General features: G+C 42.8%; 1 long non-coding RNA gene across 2 annotated transcripts in view; it reads right to left on the bottom strand.

Annotated features, from left to right (window-relative positions):
- LOC129381542 (uncharacterized) overlaps positions 1–22,950 on the bottom strand; it is a 399,655-nt gene that overhangs the window by 140,331 nt on the left and 236,374 nt on the right. For both annotated transcript variants that reach the window (XR_008609709.2, XR_008609707.2), the window contains exons 3-4: positions 20,374–20,525; positions 18,073–18,187 (exon numbers count right to left, since the gene is read on the bottom strand). This is a non-coding gene — a long non-coding RNA (uncharacterized lncRNA). The remainder of the gene's footprint in view (positions 1–18,072; positions 18,188–20,373; positions 20,526–22,950) is intronic.

Genomic DNA, 22,950 nt, shown 5'->3' with positions numbered 1-22,950 from the left:
CGGCGATCGTCGGAAATCTGATCAGCGGGTCAAGCACGTCCGCTTTTATACATCAGTTGTCGAATGTTCCAGAGTAATCCCTGGGACCCGCGTGTCTTCCACAAAGTTCTACACTATTCGTGTCACGCATACATGCAATCAGATTACACAAGGTTCGGTGACAGACATCGGATGGAACCATCGATAACATTCCAGAAACTTCCGATTCATGGAGGCGCGTCCTGCGCTGTGCGATAACATTTGTTAGGTGGTGAAACGTGGTCGCCCGATAAAGATAACCAAATACACGTGTCAATATCATGCCTCTGAAGCCACGCGACCGTCGTCGACGAGGTCATCGTCATGATGCTGACGTCACATAGACGTATGCTCGCGACCTACACACAAAACTACACTCAATTTACACAAACACATTGGTTCATTTGGTAATGGTTTGCGCAAACCCAAACAATGCTGTATAGCCAGGTACCCGCAAAGTGCTTCACATAACATAGATTCCCACTGTGCATGGGATCTGCACAATGTTTTAAGCTATCGTGTCCTCTCCGCTTTCGTGCAAGAAAGCTAAAAGCAAATCCGATGCATGAGGACTACACAGTCAGCCTCTTCACAGCGCCTCTTCACAACGGTCCACGTGACCGCGTCGTGCCTTCTGCGGCATGTGAAAGTGTCGTCATTGTAACAGCCTTGCGAGAAGCTGAAGTCTGATTAGCTTCAGCCTTTTCTTTTTAAGACAGCAAGGCTTTGGCGCCACTATTACTACGTGGGTTCCCCCTTGACAAGTGCAGTGAGCGTGTATTGCTGGCTGTTAAATGATTCCGGAAAGTCGGATTCACTATCTTGTTCCAGTGGGTACACTCTCATATCAGGGCAGCAGACGAGGCCACTGACAGTCTTGCGCGCCAAGCGCTGAAGTGCCAATCAAAAAAAGCTCCCCAGGGTAATAAAGAAACTTGAAAATATTTATCTTAAGCCACTTTCGTTCGCTGTGATCTCCGCTGCATCAACCTTGTGTGATTGAGGGACTTAACGGAAGTGACGCCGCTCTCATGTATTACATCTGTACAGGGTCCTTTCAAGTTAGCGGTGGAAAACAGCACTTGGCCCATCAGCGTGGTGTGTGCACTTTCAAGTTGAATGTCAGATATTAATGGAGGAAGTGAAACGCCAAGTGGCACCACACTGAAATGCAAGTGACAATTTGTTCCAGCGAGGGCGTTGCATATTTAAGTAGGAGGTACTTCGGCTCGTCATAAAGTTCTTCCATGATACAGGGTTGGAATGTAGGGAAAACACGGGAAAGGCTGGAGATGGAAATTGAAGACGATGGACAAAACGAGAACAATGCGAAAGCCGGAGCCAACGTTTCGACAAGTGGACGTGTCTTCTTCAAGGCGACATATGCTTTACTCGGCACGGTATATATAAGTACTAAAGGAGAAAGGGGAATAAGGCGGATGGGCGAGTCAACGAATGAGGGTTTGTTAGCGGTGAGGGTGTAGAATTGAAAAGAAAGGTGTGCTATTAACGTCGGTGGAGAAATGTGAGGTAGCGTCCTGCGTCAGTCTTTTGACGAGTCAATGTTGGTTTATTTTTTCGTAGAAGGAGCCTGGATGGACGAGAGGTGGGGGGGAATTATCTGCTCTGTTGGAAGTCAGTGAACTGTCATCTGCCTGAAAGACAATAAATGTAGCGGCAGGAAATGGTGCTTGTGGAAAAAAAAAATCAATCAATCTATATATATATATATATATATATATATATATATATATATATATATGCATAAAACAGAAAGGAAGAGAAAGAGAAAAAACTAAAATAAAGTAAACTAAAAATATAGTGGGCAATAAATCAAAAATTCACTAAGAAAACTGCGTGCGCCAGAGGCTGCAGACACAACGAAGAAGCCTGCTTTCAAGTGACAGCGTATCTGGAAGTGCTTAGTTACGGCAGCCCTTCGTTTTTACTACTTAGCGCCATTCTGCACATGAGCAAAATCAGCTTAACAAGCGCCAGATGGTCTGAAGCACCACTCAGCCGAAAGCTATTTTTAAAAAAGAAAAAGCCTTAGCCCTTATTACTTCTCACAGCACTCACTTTATTGATTGGCAAAAAAGCAGAACCAATATATTTAATGCAAGTCAAGCGCATTGATGCATTTTGTTCTTCTCTTCATTATGGCATTCGTACTCTTACTCTCAGCTTCACTGCAGTTAAGAGGGTTCGTACAGTGGCGCAGTGTAATGGCTAAAAACTACGCCTACGTGTCGCTACGGTGCTCTTTTGATTAAGTTCTTATCAGACATGAGTACGGGCGTGTGATTTATTGATCTACTTTATTTCCTTACTTTTCAGTGTAAAAGGATTGTCTTGGAAATATCTGTCTTGGTGCTGTGCTCTGGGCGCAAACCTTATTTTTCCGTTTTTGCCTACCGCTTAGCAACATGTCTGGTGTTAACCTAACTCTCAGGCTACTGGTCTAGGTTTGCAGAAGACAAAGCAATATCGTTGGTGCTAATACTGGCTATTTTATTGGCCTAATTCACTTCAAGTATTCATCTCGTCAATTCTTACAATCAGCGCTGAAAGTCCAGTTGTTGCTGAGTTATTATCAAGAAAATTGTATATTTAGAGATAATGTGCCAATATACTATAAGTAAAAAATTTGGGCAGCTTCCGTTTACTGCATTATTATGTGTGGTTTTATCTCCTATAGTCGCGAATCCAAGTGAAACGTTTGAAGGTATTTTAAAATGCCTTTTTCTTGCCCGAACAGACTCAGCCCCCCATAGAAAATTCAACAGTAAATTCAACCGAATAAGCTGACGCGAATCGCCGTTCGGTATTACTTCTGATATATAAAATGGTGGAACAGCACTAATATATTTTTATGATGCGAGAATATTATGCGCAAATGAACACGTGAATGCGTATAGCCTCTGTAGACGAAAATTATCTCCATTGCCTCATTAAAGAAATAAATCATTTTGAGCTAATAAAGCCAGAGATTTGTGCAAATCACAGTCGTGTAGTTGAGTTGATTTAAGTAGACTTCGCGGTTTATTGCCTTAAGTATTTCATGTCGATACAAACAAGCAACAAATCTTGATACGCAAACACCCCTCCTACACCTGACACGCGACTGGAATGCATCATATGCTTAAGAAACAAAAGTGGCATTATTTATTTAACAATATTGTGAACCCCCTGGCGAGGGTCCTTACAGAGAGGGTAATAAAAAATATTAAAGAAAAGAACCTGCTCAATAATCACAAACACATAATACATCAGAATCAAGCGGCGCACTCGCACAGATAGTCATCCAGAGTTTGTTTGAATCGGGACAGATCAATATGTTCCAGTATGTTCCACTACACACATCTGTAACTTGTTCCACATTTCAATCACGTTGGGTAAGATGGAGTACCTGAATGTATTATTGTGAGCGGTATAAGCTTGGATACATTGATTATGGTTGGTTCTGGAGCTACGTTTGCCAGGTGCCAGTATGTATGTTTACTTGCTAATAACCTTGGAGTATTTGAAATAATAATTCGCGTTTCTAGCAGGTCCAGTTTAGAAAAACGGAGCATTTCTGTGACTGAATCAGTCTTTTGAATTATCATCTGCACAGCACTGCCATGATCTTTCCAATCTTACCTATTTCTGCATGTTCTCGTTGTTGCGCCGTCCTTTGTCGATTCTGCAATTGTTGCAAAAACAAAACAATTTCCTTAGATGGCTCGGGCTTCTCAAGATAAGCCCTTTACGCGGAGTTCAGAGTGCATGTTTAGAAAACAAACATGGAAAGATGGGAAACCTTTAATGGTATAGAGCTTTTTTATTAATCACTTGACTCGCTTGTTACAGAGAATCTTTACTTTAAAAGTAAGCGCTGACATACAGCTACAGAAAGAGGTAAACACCGAGAGCGCATGGTGAGAGTACTGTCCCAGAAAAAAGAAAACAGTGCTTGAGTAACTGTTTTTGACATTAAACCTGTTGGGCTGTAGTAGCACATTGTTGTGTATCAAAGCGATAGATGTTTGCAAACAAATGTGTGAAATGTAAAACCTTAGTGTGAACTAATAGATCACTGTATAGCGCCTCAGTGCCTAGACAAGAGAACACGTGCACATTTTTGAACTCACAAGCAATATTGAAAATGATGCCTATGCAGGATGAAAATATTGAAACGACTTTTGTGCAGTGAGGACAAAAGTATAAGCAAAAGACCACAATTTAGTAGGTAGGTCGTAAGCTAAAAAAATCATTGGATAGGCTGCATTGCTGACGCAGCCGCGCATGAGGTATTGAAACCTGTTGCATATGTCGCTGAGGATCGATAGGCAGTAGTGTATAGGTATGACACAACCAAATATTCAAGGGGCATTTATTAACGCATTAAAAAGCTTGCGTGCTTAACTTACGAAACAGCTAGTGGGGCCCTCTCAAACGTCACCACTCCCGCTCAGATTGACAAACGTACTGAAAGCAGTGCCTTTTATTGAGCTTTGAGCGCCAAGCGAGAGGCTAACTTCAGATCTGATTGCGCCATGCGTGGCATGACGACAGTGCCATCTGTGGATGCGACACATACATGATCGAGTAATGACGTCTTTCTTTTACCCATCGATACCACAAGTAAGGCGCATGGCATTTATTCAAACATTAGAAAGCTTACACGGTTAACTGATGATACAGCTAGTTGGGGTCCCACGGTCTAATCATGCGATCATTCTCTCTCCCTATTCGTAGAGGGCCCACCATGGTCAAATGGGGTAGGTGCGAATGGACATCCCTTTCCTAGTCTCTTTACGTCACTTTGCTACACTATAAGTGTCAAAATCCGAGGAGCCGTAACCACATAAGTGTCCAATTAGTGCAACAAATTAAACACTGCTAAATCTTATAACTCGTTATGAGAACATGTTTGAGTTTTGTAGAATATACATACGACTGCTGAGTGAGCTCTCTCAAATGCAACCACTCGCGCTGGGACCGACAAACGTACTGCCGATATATTTCTGTCCGAACGCTTAACAAGGAGCTAAACTTAGCTCCGATTGCGTCATGCCTACTGCGACAATGGTTCCATCTGTGCACGTCACACTTATATGACTGAGTAACGGCTTTTGTCCTCTACGCAACGATACTAAAGTAAGAAGCGTGGATAGTACTATTGCAGATGTTTAAAAGATAATTGTATTACATGTTAAGTGCCGTTTGATCAAGCGAGTTCCTATGATAACCGATCGAAAAGACTACAAGGAGCGTGTAGAGATAGCTGACTAACGTCCCTGCTGAGCCGATCTGTCTGCTTTTATCTGAACTTTTGTCTGCATTCCGGTGCGCTTGAAGATCTGTTCAACATTACCAGAAAGGTGTTTGACGTCAAGAAGCATAAATATTAGAGCGGAAGAAGTAGGACACCTACACTGTTACATGACACAGAGTACGATATTGAGGAGGAATAAACATAGTTCATCTGTACTGAATGATGCACACTTTCCTTTTGCTGCAGTAGCAATTGATCCAACGTCTCTATCTAATCTCTTTGCAAGGATGAGTCATTTGACATAAAAACATTTGACATGAGACATAAAAAGAATGAGTCATTTAACGAAAGTGTAAGTGAGTGAGTGAGTGAGTGAGTGAGTGAGTGAGTGAGTGAGTGAGTGAGTGAGTGAGTGGGTAAGCGAGGTAAGGTAAGGTAAGTTAGTGAGGTAAGTGTGATTAAGTGTTTGCAGGAGACAGAGAATAAATGAGTGATGATATTAGTCACAAAGTAAGTGTATCAGGGAGTGAGTCAGTAAGTAAATGAAAGAGTGAGTGAGGGAGTGAGTGAGTGAGTAAGAACGTGAGTTAGCATCTGAACGGGACCATGATGAAGTAAGTGAGTAAATAATCGGTTTAGTGAGTGAGTGAGTACGTGAGTGACTAAGTCAGCGAGAGGGTAATTTTAGTACGCAGGTGAGGACTACTAAAGAGGAAACACTACGTGAGCACTTGTGAATACCTATGTTTTTTTTATTGTTAAAGAAAAATAAAGGCACCCCCAGAGTGTTTACCTAATCTACGGAGCACTGAAACCTCATGAAAGAAAACCACAGAGTTTAGAAAGAGAATTAGGGCAGGTTGCTTCCATTTACCAAAAGCCTTTTGCACAACATGTCAAGTTCATTGATTTAGACAGCTTAATGGAGTAATTTCAATGTTGACTGAAAAATAACAAGTTGTACTAATTAACAAACAAGAAATAGGTAACCCGTGTTTTTCATTATTACTGCATCCACAGGTTTTTTGCCGCTGAACATATCGAACTATTGGCTTCAGGAATCGTATGCTGGAGCATGGAGGCATGACTAGGTGTTTTTTTAGGGTGCTTCTGCTCAACGCACGTGTTGCCGCATGTCGGTTCAGATTGCAATCTTGCGACCGCTTTTATTCAGTACGACGTCTTACGCGGTTCTGTTAATATAAAGTACCATAGTTCGTGCAACAAAAAGGAGGTCCAGCTAATTTGTTATTGTTTTTGCGCACTAGATTGTTAAAAATCACTATAATGCGATATTTCGAACACCATGGACTGACTACACATTTTATTTTTGTTTCAGTAATATGCTGATGCGGCAGTAACTGCTTCTTAAAGTGCAATTCACTTCCCTTTTGAATTAAGAACAATGGTGTGATAAAAGTAATTTTAACGTTCTTAGAACGTCACTTAATCTTTTCGCGTTGGCTTGGGAACCCTAGCAGATCGCTACTGATACCATCCGCTGTCAAGAAAGCGAAGTTACAGATCAGTTCCTTACTGAAGCAACAAGAAGCACAGCTCACTCAACTGCAAAACGGTAAACGCTAGAACAGATGAGTGAGCACGTATGATGGGGAGTGTTCTTTGTTTGTTTTTCTGAAATACTGAAAAAAAAAGAAAGTGCGAGAGGCAAATAGACTGATACTCGATCAATCCTGGGTGCCAGAACTGGGGCGCCCTAGGCGATCTGACGCTTTCACCCTGGCTTTAAGAGGCACCCACGACCACAAAATGCTTCCAGCCTGCTCCCTCTGATCGAATGTCGGCACCCATGTCGTCAGCTGAGAACGGTATAAAGGTGGTGAAAGATATATCGCCTATTTACTTTCTTTTTTTCCTTGGGGCTGCCAAGCAGTGAGTGGTGGGTGCCTCCAAGGCAAGAATGCTGCTCATAGGGCGTGTTCTGTTTTTCGACCGAAAATTGACGCCTCGGGAAGACCCCGTCTGTATTTTGCTCGCATGCTATCTTTTCCATTTTGACGCCTTGAACTAGCCCGGGGCAATTGCCTTGCGCATGTCATCCCGCCAGTATGGCGTTCAATATGAGTAGTTCCTTGAGGTGAGAAGACTGTTGCGCGCTCTGTGAACAGTGGCAGGCTTTGCAAGAAGGTTATAGCGAACATTTTTACATATATGCATCAACTTATATATAAGTGATCGAGGCTGCAGATAAAAACTGCAGAAAGTAGCGTAAGAGAACAGTATTCTCATTTCAGAAAGGGTTCGTCGCGGAGACATAAAAAACTGATTGCAAGAACAGAGTCAAAAAGTTTAAGTGCGATTAGCATTCCTGTGACACTTCATGCATTTGGAAGTATCTTTGTACGGATCTATATGCTTAGAGATTGGATTGCAATTACATTAGAGATCTCATTGTAATTACTAAATTGCTTATTACATTAACGTCACCAATCACCTCTAAAGAATGGACGCACCGCCAATTCATTTTCTGAAGAAAGAATCAATTACACACAGTCAAACCTTTCTAACTGATCCTTGCTCTTCCGAATTCGCGGGCGTTTGCGTTTGTCACGTCAATGGAATGACTTGGCGATTTTTCTTCCATTTAATAGTGAATGTTCCCCACTGCGTGTTTCGAAACACAAATCTTTCAATGGAGTCATCGGAGAGGCTTGCTAGGCTGCTAACGTCATTCTAGGCGGACATAGAAGTAATATTATATATATATATATAGTTCTTAAGAATTGTTCAATAATGAAAATGGACGGCATAGTCCAACAAGATTGCATGAGGGCCGGGAGGTCATTGCTATATTGTTAATTTAACACTGCAGAATATAAATATTTTTTCTTGCTTCATTCAGCATTGTAATGTTTGAAGGTTATTCAAAGTTAATAGCTCATGTGTTCTCTCAGCCCAAGAATGGCTAACCCTTTTGCGCAAGCGCTTTCCCGTTATACCGCTGTGGGTAAAAAGAGTCTGCACCGATAACTAAGGCCATCTACTGTCTTCCAAGAAAAGGCATGCGCTTTTTTTTAATGCGAGGATAAATGCCTCAGGGCATACAAGGGTATGGGATGGGGGTGAATAAGGATGAATAAATGAATGAAAATAGATTTGCTGACCTAATGAAGTCCAAGAGGGATCGATAATGCGGTCCCTGCGTCCAAGCAGTGTAATGGCTCTGATTATGCGGCGAGAGTCCCGCTGCTGCGAGGTGCCGGAGCCTCGTCGGTTTCAGTGCAGGGCAAACCTACAGCAGGTGGTGGATGTCGGCTTCAACATTTTGCGACTTGCAGAGTGGACAGTCAGGACGAGGATATAGCGGGCGAAAGTGCGGCCACTTCCTAGTCACGGCAGGAGTGAGGGCTACCCCGACCCGCATCCTCCGAAGCGCAACCTCCTCTGCACGGGTAAAGTATGTACCCGTGTCTGCACGCTTAAAGTATGTACCCGTGTCTGTATTCAAGAAGACACAAGCACATACCCTAAGCGAGCTGTGCAGTTCTGGCAATTTTATTCAATGCTATTTCATAGAAAATCAGTCCTGCGGAACCTCGCAATGTTGCGGACTTATTCCTCTTTGATGCAATCAAGGCTGTTCCTTTGTATTATTAAGCCGAGAACGTTGCAAGTCTATCAGCTGTAGCTCTTCGGTTACGGACCATTGAAACCTACGGCGTTACACAAAAAATTATGGGTCATGGATACGCATTTGGTACGGTAAACGTGCGTTGCTATAGTGTGTATAATAAACCACAAGATCGATAAAGAATACGTGCACGCAAAGGCTGACAACCTTCCCCGATATGACGACATTCATACTGGCTTATTGAAGAATAAGCTTAGCATCGTCCCGGTGTTCTTCTTGGTGGTCACGTCAAACCAGTGGTACAATGGTGGCTTTGGCTCATTTGTCGACAGCAGAGAGTCATCAGGTTTTCCACCTTCTTTATTATGCTGAACTGCAATTATCGAGTTCAACGGTGACCCAGCTACTATGTCACGACGTCTTATTCTTCGCATTCTCGGACTAAAATCATTTTTGTTTGCAACATGCTGGAAATGCAGCGGTAAAAGAAATACATTGTTTTGGAAGACTAGTCTGCGCCGAAGAAAATTTTGGTGGCCGAGTTATACTGTTTTGACGCTCTATTGCTCTCGTAGTATAACTTCCCATTCCACTATCCCCCATTATACACTTCCTTTATATTCTTCCGTGTGTGTGTTTTGTTAACGCTTTCCTCGCTGTCCTCTTTCTAACCCATATCTCCCATCCTTTGTGTAGGGTAGCAAACCGCAGACTGATATCTGGTTAACCTCCCTACCTTTCCTCTTCATCTCTCTCTCTCTCCTTTATATTCTCCGTTTCGCTTCCCTTGCGTAGAGCAGTCAACAAGACACATTTACGGTTAACATCCCTGTATTCACCCTTTCACTCCTGCTCCTCCTCAAATCAAGGGGTGCGTACCATTGACGCAGCATTAAAATATAACTCAAACTGCAACTTCCGGAGGCACTCAACTGACTGTCTTTCGATTGTTCTTATTATAATTCGAGAAGCATGAAGTGAAAAAGGAAAAGAATCTCAAAATTTGGAAACAATAAGTTGCTAGATAGTAAATAGCAACATTCAAATAACTGATATTTACTGCCGGTGAGTTATTTCGAACTTTCCTACTGGGCGCCTCTAAACAAGGGAAAGGCGTTCCTAATGAACCTCTCCTAGCGAAGTGAAAAGCTGTCAATTTGAGTGTGTTCTCATTATATAAAAATAAAAAGGTGGGCTTGTGCCACTATTTAATTTTGGGGCCGCCTAGCCGCTACCTAGGACTACAGTGTTCGAGAGGAGCTCACTTGATTACAGTCTCCATGCTCACAACGTTTAATCACTTTAGGGAAGGCGCGACGATTTGATGACGTTGTTCTTACGCACATTGCAGTAGGCCAGAAATTAAAAATAAAGACCCGTCATCGGGGCGCTCGAGATTTGCACCAAGGTTGCCAGATTTGAGGGTTTAAGTCAGTGCTTTTTTTTGTTTTCACTTTTCAGTTAAGACTAAAAAAACAAAGAATTCCGTAGACAAGGAATAATTATAGTACAAATGAGGCTCTTGCCCACAATTCACGTGCGCTTTACACCTAATTGATAATATTCTGTGAGGTACTGAAAGTGCGCATTTCTTTCTCGTGTTGCGGTAGCTCCGTATTTGGCACTTCGCCAGTTTGGCGCGTGTTCTCCAACTGCACGAGATCGTTCTTGCTGGTGCGGGGGCTAAACTGTCGGTAACTGTTTCACTGCAACAATCTTAACCTGCTTACTTCCTTGCAGTATTCTTCCGAAGCCCACACCTAGTGGTATTGCCTCTTCTCCCTTAAATCTACACATATTTGAAAAAGGAAAAACGTCGGCATGGTGCAGCTTAGGGTGAACGAAATCGTCTGCATGTATGTTCGCACGGCAAGTTCGCGATATTCATGACACCTACCCGCTCTTTTACTCTAGAATAAACCAGAAGTCTTCGGAGAACAGCTGCAAGTCGCTTTATACGGCGTGTGGGATAAGTGCACTAGAGAACCAAATCTGCAACCATGACTAGTGCCCCTGTCTGCTCGACAGCTCGATATTCAGTCCTGAAGAAGCCAATGGGCACACAAGTTTGGACGAGTCTGCTTTTCGAACTTCAAATGAAAGTACAGATCTTCACGCTCTCTTCTTCCGTTTTGCGGCATTTATGTCAGCTGTCGATCATGAATCGGACGTTTTTGACGTCATTTCGCACACTGAACACAGCACATGACCTAGCCGAGGCTATACGCAAGCAGCACTGACACGTGACACTTGCCCGCTCGGCGTGGTTTCATGGTTCCGCAATCCCATCAGCGTGGTAGTCTCGGCTGTGGGTGTTGGGGCGTTTCTTCGCCCTTCGTCCACTCTGTCGGGTCCTGTGTTGCAGAACTGACGCCCTTCTCGGCAGAAATTAATGCCGACTAGTCGGGCATTTTTCTTCGCTTCTCAAGAATGTCCGAAGTGATCGCTCAAGCGCCGTCCTGTCCGCACCGGTGAGAGGGCTACATCGCTTGGTTTGAAAACTGCCAAACCCGCCGGTGGTTTATTCTAAGCTGTAGCGGCGAAGCAGAGTAGCAGGCTAAAGAAATAAGAAAAACACAGCAACAAAAGAAAATTGCAGAGGTGTAATTAATGTTTTGGTAGTGCAGTAACTTGTTCTGATCGATGCGTTGGACGAAGCGTCATTCTGACACATAATATATGATGAAAAGTTTACGCGCTTCATTACTCATCCACGGTTGACAGCCTTTCATGAAGAACGTGCATATCTCACGCCCGCAAGACATTTCTTTCGCGCGAGGACGCCCGCTATAAATCTGCGCACGACGGTTCCTCAAAGGACAGCTTACGCTGAGAGCGTCCGGTGAAACATTACCGGTCCCAGATTTGGCTGTTTTCTTTTTTTTTCATGCAAACTAGAGGGTTCGCGACAGCTGGAATCTCACGCTTCTTTTTTTGTTCTTCTCTATTGATTATACACGAGCATACTTTCATTTAAAAACGAAGGTGATGAAAGAAATGGCCATTTTTCATACCTTGACGTTGAATTTCGAAAGCACGCTTTCTCTATTTTTATTACGTGCTAGATGAGATGTCATGCGGACTCATATTTTGCGCTCAACGAGAGACCATTTTCAACGAAACACTTGAACAACGATGAATGCACATCTTTGCCTAGGAGAGTTGTGAGGTAAGCTCAAGTTCATTTTGGCCTAAACATGAGCCATAATTTAGAGATAAGGAGACAGCTTTTATCAAATGTTGAAATGTTGGAACATAAGTAACGATCGAAATAATTTTCGTGAGCTGAAAATATTATCATTCCTTCTGCAGTGAATGTTCCGTTGAGTCGTTGAATTAGCCGGTCTGTGGTGGTACACTCGTAGGTGATTTCGTCTGGGCAATAATTAAATAATAACATACTTTAAATTGCAGCGGAGTTAATCTTATGATTGCCTATCGTAACGCGATTAGCGTTGGAGGAATATAGCGATATATTGTATTTCTCAAATCAAGATGATTTAACGTATGCAGTGGCATTCTATGGCTTCCGTTACTTAGGCTTTATGCGACACACACCGGTATCGTCCGGCTTTGCCAAGGTCGCCCATGACCATTGAGGTATGACGATGGCTATAACGCTGGCGCTCTGACAACTATGAAATTAGGGAGGAGAAATGATGCTGTGGAACGACGAAGGTGGTATGACTACAACGAGGTGATCGTTGTGGATTGATGAGAATGGTATGAAGATGACGCCGTGACGAAGCCAACATGAGGACAAGTGGACGACGACGAGTGCTTGAGGACGATGTCGTGAAAACGACGGTATGACGACAGCCGTATGAGAAAGCTAGAATGACAACGACGGTATGAACACATCCTCGTGACAAAGTGGGAATTGCGACGATGGCACATGAGCAAGAGTACTCAGACACAATATCCTTAGGAATTTTCACTGCATGCTTGGAATAAACACTGTTCAAGAGAACTGTTCGGATCGTAAGAACAAAATTTTTAGAAGAATTGGAGTGAATGTACAGTCGACGGTCGCGCGGTCCTGCTGAAGAAACGGTTGACTGTACAAGCCATTTCCAAGTTATGGCCGTCAGAATGTTTGGAACAGGAGAGTTTTAGTTGTTAGGAGCAGTTCCTGTGGAAAAATTATTCTTGCTCCATGTTTGCCCCATGCCTGGGCTCTCATTTGGGCCTGCAGTATTGTATAAATAAAATAAATAGCAACTGCAAATGAAAGACTGATTCTGGCCGTTTGAACAATTTATTTCAACTTTTATATCGTTTTGTTCCCTAATGCATCTTTTTCTTTCAAATAGCATTCTTCTGGTTTCGCTGTAGACATAGATGGCGGCAGCTGTTCTTGAAGAGCACTAAGAGTGATTTATTCTAGTTAACACACGTTCTCATTTCTTTTCTTTCCTGCAGATTTTAGTAACACACTGACCGATGAAGTCCGTCCGTATATTAGGTTGACGATACGCGTTTAGTAGCTTCACATATGACCTCTACTGATCAGCGCCACACGGGAAGCAAATATCAAAAGCGAAGTAACTTCTCCCTCAACCAATGACTTCCGCTACGGCAGGAAATGTGACTACGCCTAAAGTTCTAAAACTTGAAGTCTTCACGCGTCTAGTCTGCGAAATAAAGATAACGCTTGCGTGCCATCAAGCGTAAAGACAGAAATATTCTTGAAACATCGAACTTTGCGAAAGCTCAACAATATGAAAACGCACTCTGCCTTGATGAAACGGCTGGATAGCTTCGTGACACTTTTCAGACACAGCCCGAGAGTATGACACACGTTCTAAGTTTTCACACAGGAACGGGGCTATTGCTTTTTCTTAGAAAAGAAAATACGGTGGGCTCAGCAGTGCTTTAAATGCGGCATGGTAAAAAAAAAGGCGACTGCTATAACTGATCTACTGCGCAAAGTTTTCTGACTACGAAGTGCTGGTACGCAAATTTGGAACGGAGCAAGATCCGTAAGGAGGCGTGAAGCTTCGGATAAGAAACGCCAGATTTATGGCTAGCACTAAACGTTAACGTACCTCTCTCACTAAAACCAAAGTGCAGTAGCAGAACTTGCTACTGAATACATTGTGCCTCAAATCTTGCCTAATAAGAACCACTGGAGCGACTATAAATAAGCTGAAAATGTTCGCAAAGTTAACTTCTGCATATTTCGGCCCCTCCTCTTAGCCGGCTGTTCACATGGAAGAGATTAATATTGTTCTATATAATGCAATGTACTCAAAGCATATACAATTTGCCTGAAACCAGGCGAAAGTAGAAGCGCATATTGTAAAAATAAAGTATACTCCAGTAAAACCAAGAACGCCTTTGATGCAAGTTGTATCCTGCTAACGGAAGTTAATCTTGATAGCTTCTTAGTGATTACACGCTGAAAATTGATTCCTTGAGCTTCCGGCTTGAAAAACTGCTCGGCAACATTATTTGCTGTGCAGTTTATGGCTTCTCGGCTTTTTAGGTATGCTGCATCATGCCGTTACCGCTCAAGTTCCAATTAGAAATCTCACAGCTCAATTTATTTGCATTTCTCGCGCACTTTAATTTTCCATTTCTTTTTTGTTCATTTAATTTTCAGCAGAAGTAACCGAGAAGGGTATCAAAATGCCCAACGGAGCTTCTGCCATTCAAGAACAACGTTCTGTTTTAGAGTAGAAGGTATGTTACCACACGGTCGGCCAGCGTAATGCAATGCGGAGACGACTGAAAGTTAGCCCAATGTTCGCTTGTTTCGTTTCATCGTCCTTGTGTAACGTTAATCTGACCAAACCGTCAATATGCTCTGACTAGCTCAGCTGAATAGTTTTGTACCGGTTTCTACAGTTTTACTCCCGGTAGCTACAGTTTAGTTCTGGCTTCCTTTAACACCACTCTAGGTTTCCCTAAGAGAACAAGTAGCTTGAAAGCGACCATGCCCCTGATGTCATTACCTTGCGTCTGCAAGAACGTAACCTTTGTTTTGTAAGCCGGATGTCCTTTTATTGCGATTGCAGTTATATGGACATTCCAAGCGCATTTCTGCCATCGGCGTCGTCGTCACCGTGGGGTTCCGTATAAAGTCGAAGAGCTATAAAATGGCCGCCGCGCGCCGTATGCTGTATGTGCAAGTGAAAGCGCGCGAGGTTGAGCACGCAATCGCGGCTAAATCTCGCGCACGAAAGGGAGGAAAGCGGGGAGGAAGTGTGCAGTCTTCCATCGTGCGCAACGCTCCGAGGGGGGCGGGGGGGGGGGGGTTCAACTCTGGACGTCGCGGGCGGCCATATTGCCACATTCGCAATGATATCTCAGTGAGAAAAAAAGAATCGCAATAAACAAGTACACCAATTTAGAAAGGAAAAGGGCCTCGTTCGTGTCTTAAGATCTCTTACAGCATCCTCATTTCATTTGGATGTTCAAAAAGAATGTATTTTGTCTTGTTCCGCTTCAGGTCGTTCTACTTGCTACTGATTTTGTACTTGCTAAAAAGTACAGTGCGCACCAACTGAAACGCGATATTCTGAGCGCGTGACTGCCGGTGCTTGTAGTGCCACTGGTGAGTGCTCGGCAAATTTAGCAGACAAATTCTGGTATACGATAAACGGAATTCGCGTATACGTTCTATTGTTTTTAGCGACTACTACATTGAAATCACTTTTATGTTTGTACAGCGCCCCCTTATGCTATAACCTCAACTGAGGGCCTTTAAGGATATGTGAATAAATTAATGAATAAACAGTTCCTTCAGGAACCAGCTGTGCTCCTGTGCATGGGCTTTTCAATGGGCAGGTACGCTAGAATTGAGAAGCTGTGTTCTAGCTACAGCCTGCTATGTGTCTTACTAGTTCTCACCAACGGGGAAGAAACCTGGAGGCATTAGAAAAGAGTTCTACTTAAATTGAGAACGACGCAACGAGCTATGGAAAGAAGAATGATGGGTGTAACGTTTAAGGGATAAGAAGAGAGCAGATTGGGTGAGGGAACGAATGCGAGTTAATGACATCTTAGTTGAAATCAAGAAAAAGAAATGGGCATGGGCAGGTCATGCAATGAGGAGGGAAGATAACCGATGGTCATTAAGGGTTACGGACTGGATTACAAGAGAAGGAAAGCGTAGCAGGGGGCGGCAGAAGGTTAGGTTGGCGGATGAAATTAAGAAGTTTACCGGGACAACATGGCCACAATTAGCACATGACCGGGGTAGTTGGAGAAGCATGGGAGAGGCCTTTGCCCTGCAGTGGGCGTAGCCAGGGTGATGATGATTCTAGCTTCTCATGACCACATAAAGCCAACAGACAATGAAGCCAAGAAAAGCATAGGGAAAATTAGCTGTGCGTGAAATTTAAATGTAGAAAATAATGAAGGAAAGGGAAATACAAATAAGGACGAAAACGTAACTTGCGGATGATGGGAGCCGAACTCACAACGTACGCATTTGTTGCAGTACCAAGTGCGCCATGGTGACGGCTATCAATCTGGCATCTAACTTTGGTATTTGTATACTAGACCTAGCCCTTGAAGTGTTAGCCAGCGCCACTAAGGGCATGGCGGGCGCAAGTGGAACGTCATTTCTCGCCCGATGGTGAAACCTAACATAGAAGAAGGAGAGTAGGCAAGCGGCTAAAAAACCCTGGCTTGCTATACCCAAAAAGAAGGGTGTTTCACCATCGAGCTTTCTCTGCGTGCTGCAAATGTTATTTTTGATATTGATGGGATGCTTTCGAGTGACAACTGATTCCACTTTCGATTCAAGTTGTATGACACTCTGAGTCAGAGATTCTGTCATTTTGTAATGTTATATGCCGCATGAATTTAACGAATCCTACATGAATATCTAAACTTGCAAGGTTTGTTTGCTTCCGTATTGTAAAAAACTTCAGTATGGTAAAAGTTTAACTGCTGCAGCGATGAATTTCGTGATATACTGTGCACTTGTATTTACGCTGTTGTGCCTGGCAGCAAGGTTATTCTTTTAGCAGAGGCTGACTTAATTTTTGAAATTACAATGTGCCCCCTGCAGTCATTATTTAAAAGTAAATTAATTGAATTTCTGTAATACGCGGACTGATGACTATCGCTCAAATTATGGCATCCAGTGATGCTCTACGTTGCTTAGCTACTAAAAAAAATATTTTGTGTCGGATTCGCTATTTCTAATTACCTTATAGAGGAGTCAAACACGCGGCATAATTATTATCTTTTGTACAAATTGGTACAAAAGAAATTACTGGCCCATTTATCGCTAGCAGCAACGACCATCTGGATTCTATTTTTAATGCGAAAGCATTATATGTCCCCTACGCGAAAAGCCGTAGGTGTCGGCGTGTCGGAATGATGATACCGGAAAAGGCCAACGGCACGAAAAGAATACGTCAAAAAAGCTCAAATCTACTTCAAATTCGCATACTGCTTGCACGTCAAAGACTCAAGTAGCTTGTCACCAGGAATGTCCGTACTACATGTAATAGCAAATTGACTAGAAAATGCAAAGAGTATCAACGTAAATTGATATAAAATTTATAGAATTACTCATTGTACGTCATAGTTCGGGCGGAAGGGGCTCGAGGCTGGTTGTGCACGTTATTCCGTTTTTGTTTTTTCGGAGAGAAAAGTGAGCAGTGAAAACGGCCAGTTGTGCGATCGCTGTAGGCCAGTTTTATTTCTTGTCACAATTTTTCTTCTCTCATGTTAGCGATGCTGGATGGACAATGATAGGCGACCTTCTAACTACACAGTGCACCTTTATTTTTATACCTTAGCCCACTCCCCTCTGCGTTGGGTAGCAAACCGGGCACGGGACCCGTTGACCTTCTTATCGTTCCTATCTGACCTCAGTCCTAACAGATAGTAGGCAAAATGATATCAGGATTTGGCAGGTAACTTATGAAGCGAACTCTGGGCTTTGGTTTGTTCTTGCGCATCGCGCTTTAAATTTTGGTTTCTTGTCACCAAAACCGGGTGATGGCACGTTTAATGGATTTGCCGTTTCTCAAGGGTTTATCAAGCTCAGCCTGCTGCTCTAATCCGTTAATTGGTTCCCACGCAACTCTTTAAGCACGTAAAGGGGGGGGGGGGGCAGAGAGGCGCCAGCGCTCGCTTGTCAGACAAGACCTTCAGAGTGAATTTTTATAAGGTGAAGGCGGACGCCATGCCGGCAATAGGCGTGTCGACGAGTTATGCAAAATCCTCGATGGCTTACCTTTCTCACATCTCCTCGGTTTCGAACTCTCTCTGGCAGCGTCCCATAATTTTCAGCTGAATCCACGAGGACGCTTGACATTTTTGGGCTAGTGACTGCGACGGCTTCGTAAGATCTGCGTATATCATAGACAACCGCTTGAATTCCAACATTCATAGAATCGGGATGCAGGGATCTTGTGGTTTGTATCCTTATGGCATTTTCTAAAGGAGATAAATTTCTGTTCATTATTCCTATGGAATTGGTTGTTATACTTTTATGAAATTAGATGAAGTATAAGTTTGTGCAAAAAAAGAAAAACAACCACGAAATGGTAGATAAAGGGAAGCGCACAAGCCAAACCATTAACAGAAATCAAATGAGGCATTTGGTCATCAGCTGGATATTCGAGTCTTTGTCACTATTTGTCCGGAAACATTATTTTAATGCCGGTAGCTGGGTTTCCACTATACCAAATTTGATAAGCTTAAAGTCTTTTATTGAAGCTAATACAGTCAACTTCTACACACTATGGAAGATATTATCATTTGGCCCACTAATGTTTTATGAAAAAGAGTTGAAAACCCCAGATTAAAAATGCAGAAGGGTGAAGCTTGCAGCTGTGTAACTGAGGAACAAAAATACCGGAATACTGTGAGCTGTTTTTATTCAAACATCTAACGCAGAAACATGTGATGTGATATACAGGGCTTTTAAGTGGGCCACTAATGTTTTAGTATGACTCGTGTGAAATCCTTGTAAACAACTGAATAATTTTGCGTAACGTGTATACTTGAACATCACATTTGTGGACCTGAGGTTCCCCAAAAATTTAATTTACAGAACTGTGATATTTGTTCTGGTTGCAGATTTAAGAATTCACAAATTTCATGACATTTTTATGATGAAAAAAGCAATGGGTGATTTCAGCTTTATCTTCTATGCAAAGGTCTCTTTCCTCCAGGCGCAATGATGCAGCTTTATGTCTGAAATGCAAATAATTTCATTCATTTGGGTGGAGTGTTTGTCAAGTATGGGAATATGGAAAGTGGAGTTGGCTTTGACTAGAACCTTCCTCTTAACGATATGCTTCTTGTCAATATGTACTGTAGAAAGCTCGCTCCATGTACTTACCTTGACACTGATTTATGGTATATAATGATCGCTAACTTGGTGCTTATATGCCCCGGGTGGGGGTCAATTTCTTTTCATGCTTGTTCTAAAGCTTGCACCTAGTGACCTCGTTCGCCACCGTTTGCTTTGTTTATTGCATGCCAGTGGCAGAAACATTGTAATCGAGCTCCTGATCAAAGGCCGCGGTGGCCCCAATTTCTACGCGGTAGGAATCCAAAAACGCGCTTGTCCCGTGCATTGGGGGCACGTTAAGGATCCCCCGGTGGTGCAAATCAGTCCGGAGTCCCCTGATACGGTGTGTTTCGTAATCAAATCGTGACTTCAGCACGTAAAACCCCCACAATTCGATTTTACAGTAAAATCATTTCGAGAGCCAATTCTTGGCTTAAGTTTACCTCGTATACACATATTCGTAGTTGTTGGCTGATTTAGTTGGCAACTAAATTCAATTAAATTTCAATTGAATTTATTTGCTTTAACATATACAAAGGCAAACGGGTGACAGAAGCATCCGGGCCCTTAGCGATTTGCTAGTTCGGGCCGATGCATTAAGTGCACAAAATAAATGTACCCAGGAGCCAGCAACAAACATGAATAAAATGTGAGAACTTTGACATTCATAACATATAGATTACATCAAATTAACAATCAACAGAAATAAGCAATCATAAAAGTGACTAACAAATAAAAAGCCAATGGGGGGGTCGGTTTTTTTTGTAAACATCAGGAAAAATGCATACATTGCCTAGAGTAGTAAAAAAAATGTCATTGTAGTTCATAGCAAGCATGGCATAGTATTGTCATAGTACTATATTTCGGGAAGCACTATAGTACTATAGTTGCCGGGAAGCGTGAGAAGCACTCAGGGATCTTTGAATTCTATCGCGTTGCACTCTTAAAGGCGAAACTGAAATGTCCTGAATATTTTCGTTCTTGGATATTCTCCATGAGTGACATTATTTGAGAGACAGAAAAGTCTTATGACGTGAAGTTTTTTAAATAAAGCTCCTGCAGCTGTATTTAATTGCTTTAATCATAGCTGCAGCCTTATCTATGCATGTGATGCAGCGAGGTGGTTAATATTTCTTGCCCATTCGTCGCAGAGTTGCCACTGTATTTCTGCATTATTCTAATATCGCGTACGGCAGATAGTCTACACGGCGGTATTCTGCAGTCGGTGATATCTACCTGGTGTCATCATGGTGAAGAGCTCGTAGGTGCATGGGTGAATGATCATGATGACGATGCACTTCTGACTGCCTGCTGGCGGACATAGTCAATGAGGAAGAAGCTGTCGAGGATGTTCGTGCCAGAGATGGGCTGGTCTAGCAATGCCACACCTGTATTAAGAAATGAAAGGCTGCTGCGTGAACGATGCAAACATCACTGCGATTCTTTGTTTTTATTTACGAAATTCCTGCAACCCCGTATGGCAATAATGCAGGACGGGGTGGGGTGGGGGGGGGGCACATATATAGTCGGCACAGTTTAAACACATTGATAAAACTGAACGCGAAAACAGAGTGCAGAATATAACAAAAATAGCACACCACTACGCAGTTAGTACAATATTCTAACGGCGAACTGAGGAAAATTAATAATACACCTGTGACAAGTCATGACGGTGAAAAAAACTCTTATTGGTTAAGTTTACTTTGTCTTTTGCAAGTTGGTTCCACTCTCTAATTGAGTTTTATTTGCAGCAGGGATCATCAGCAGACAACATTGTGCCCAGATTTGGCACAGAAAGTGTGAGCCTGTGGCAACTGCTATAGGCAGTTATAGTAGACGAGAACACGTGGTGTCATTGAATGTCAGTGAATGCGCACTAGCTGTGGCAGTTTAGCCCAGAGCTCGTAGAATTGCCTCGCATGGATTCCTGTTCTATGGCGCCCATTGTACAGTCGTTATGTGATTTGCATAGACTTCCCGCAGGCATCGCACCTCTTGCATATGGTGTTGCTGTTTGACATTCGAGCAAGAGGTTCACATGTTTTCATACTGGTTAAGGCTGCGCAACAATAATGACGATTGCACAGGTTTAGGTTACCTCATCACTGCCATTCGCTTCATTCAATGCACAATGATCATCGCCTAGAATGACACTCATGATTGACTTGTACTGCACAAAGTGCGATTACCTTGTTGCAAAAAAAAATGAAAGGCAGTCACCTGCATACAAGTAGTAGAGAAAGAGCTTCTGTAAAATAACAAACAACAAAGCCTCATTCCAACTGGTGACTCGCAGGGACTGCGCGATCAAGTCGCACGCCAAACGACCGGTCTTATATATGTCCGCATATGGTCGTTCGGATCGGTGAGCATCTGTTTTGGCTCAGTCGCCAGCTGCTCGATCGCCCGTGTGAATGAGCTACACGTTTCTAAACAGAGGTCAAGCCTCATTTGTACAGTTGTAGATACTCAATTATGTGTCTGTTTCCTTCAATGTTAACAACTAATTGAAAGCAGACTGCAATGTGGTATTTTCATGCTTATTAGCGTTTCAACGTGACTCATTGATGCACATTTGATGCTCTGACCAGTGTCGAGAAAGAGCTGACCTCAACTTTGATCCTCCTGGATTCGTATTCGGTGAGGCCTCAGATTCGTGTGTTTGTCAGTTGGCCAAGGCCTACGAGTTCGACAAGAGAGTTGATCTCTATGGGGAATAACAATTATTTTGCCCTTCTACTCTCTTGTAGCATTCCTAACACATACAATATCTACGAGGTCATCGGTGCGAACTGCATTGCACACACACAACCAAACAAAGAAAAGAAAACTGAGTTCGAATCTTGTTTCTATGTTAAATACAAACTTAAAGGTGAAGCTCTTTTGCACCCCATATTTATATGGGTGCACGTTTCACCATTTGCCAATTAATACAGTGACGTGGTGGGTAACTGGTTGTTTATTAAAACACGCAAATAAAGAAATGATAAAGAAACGGGTAATTAGCGGGATTCTGCTAATTATTCAAATAGGCATTTTCCTTTCTCTCAGAAGTAAGGGCTGTTTCATCGCGCACGCCCTAGAAACATTGCCCGATGAAGGGCTATTTGCTGTCTGTTGTCTGTGGCGACAAGTATTCATGGCTGCGTTTTTCTAGGGATATGCATGTGGACAATGGGAGCCTTCCATTTTAACTAATATATAAGGGCAAGATCTAAGGCGACGATGAAAGGAATTGAACGTAAGCAACTGCAGCAGATGCGCGTGCAAGAAAGCTTTACGGCAAATTATTGGTCGCTGCAAACTGCTCAACAATAATTCGTGTACGCCGCCAAACCTCTTGTATTTTTTATATTGAACCTAATTTTCTTGCAATGCTAGGGGCGTAAATGTCCGGCTGAAGAAATATTTGCCTCCGAACTGCCGACACTATTTTTTTTTTCATTACAACTTCGACATTTACGGCTGTAGGTGCTTTGCGTGCGCTTTCCTGCAAAAGAAATTGCGCTGCTACTGAATTCGAATCTTTCTTTTTGGCGAAATGAAATGACGTAACCCAGAATTTAAATAAAAAGGACGTGCGTGCACTATATTTACATCTCTTTCTTTCCTATCGTTTACGCATTTCTTACTTTGTTTTCTACGTGTGCATTGTCGGTTCCACTCGGAACCGTATACGCCCCACGCTATGATGTGTGCACAGTTGCCCAACATGATCACGCATATTTTCGCACACGTAGATCGTACAAGCCACGGAAGGCAACGCAATCTCCTGGCTCTGCCGCAAAGCCGACTGAGAGGAGCGTCAGGGTG

The sequence above is a fragment of the Dermacentor andersoni genome, unplaced genomic scaffold (assembly GCF_023375885.2).
Source record: "Dermacentor andersoni unplaced genomic scaffold, qqDerAnde1_hic_scaffold ctg00000041.1, whole genome shotgun sequence".
Taxonomy (NCBI): Eukaryota; Metazoa; Arthropoda; class Arachnida; order Ixodida; family Ixodidae; genus Dermacentor; species Dermacentor andersoni.
This window is presented reverse-complemented; position numbering and strand designations above follow the sequence as displayed.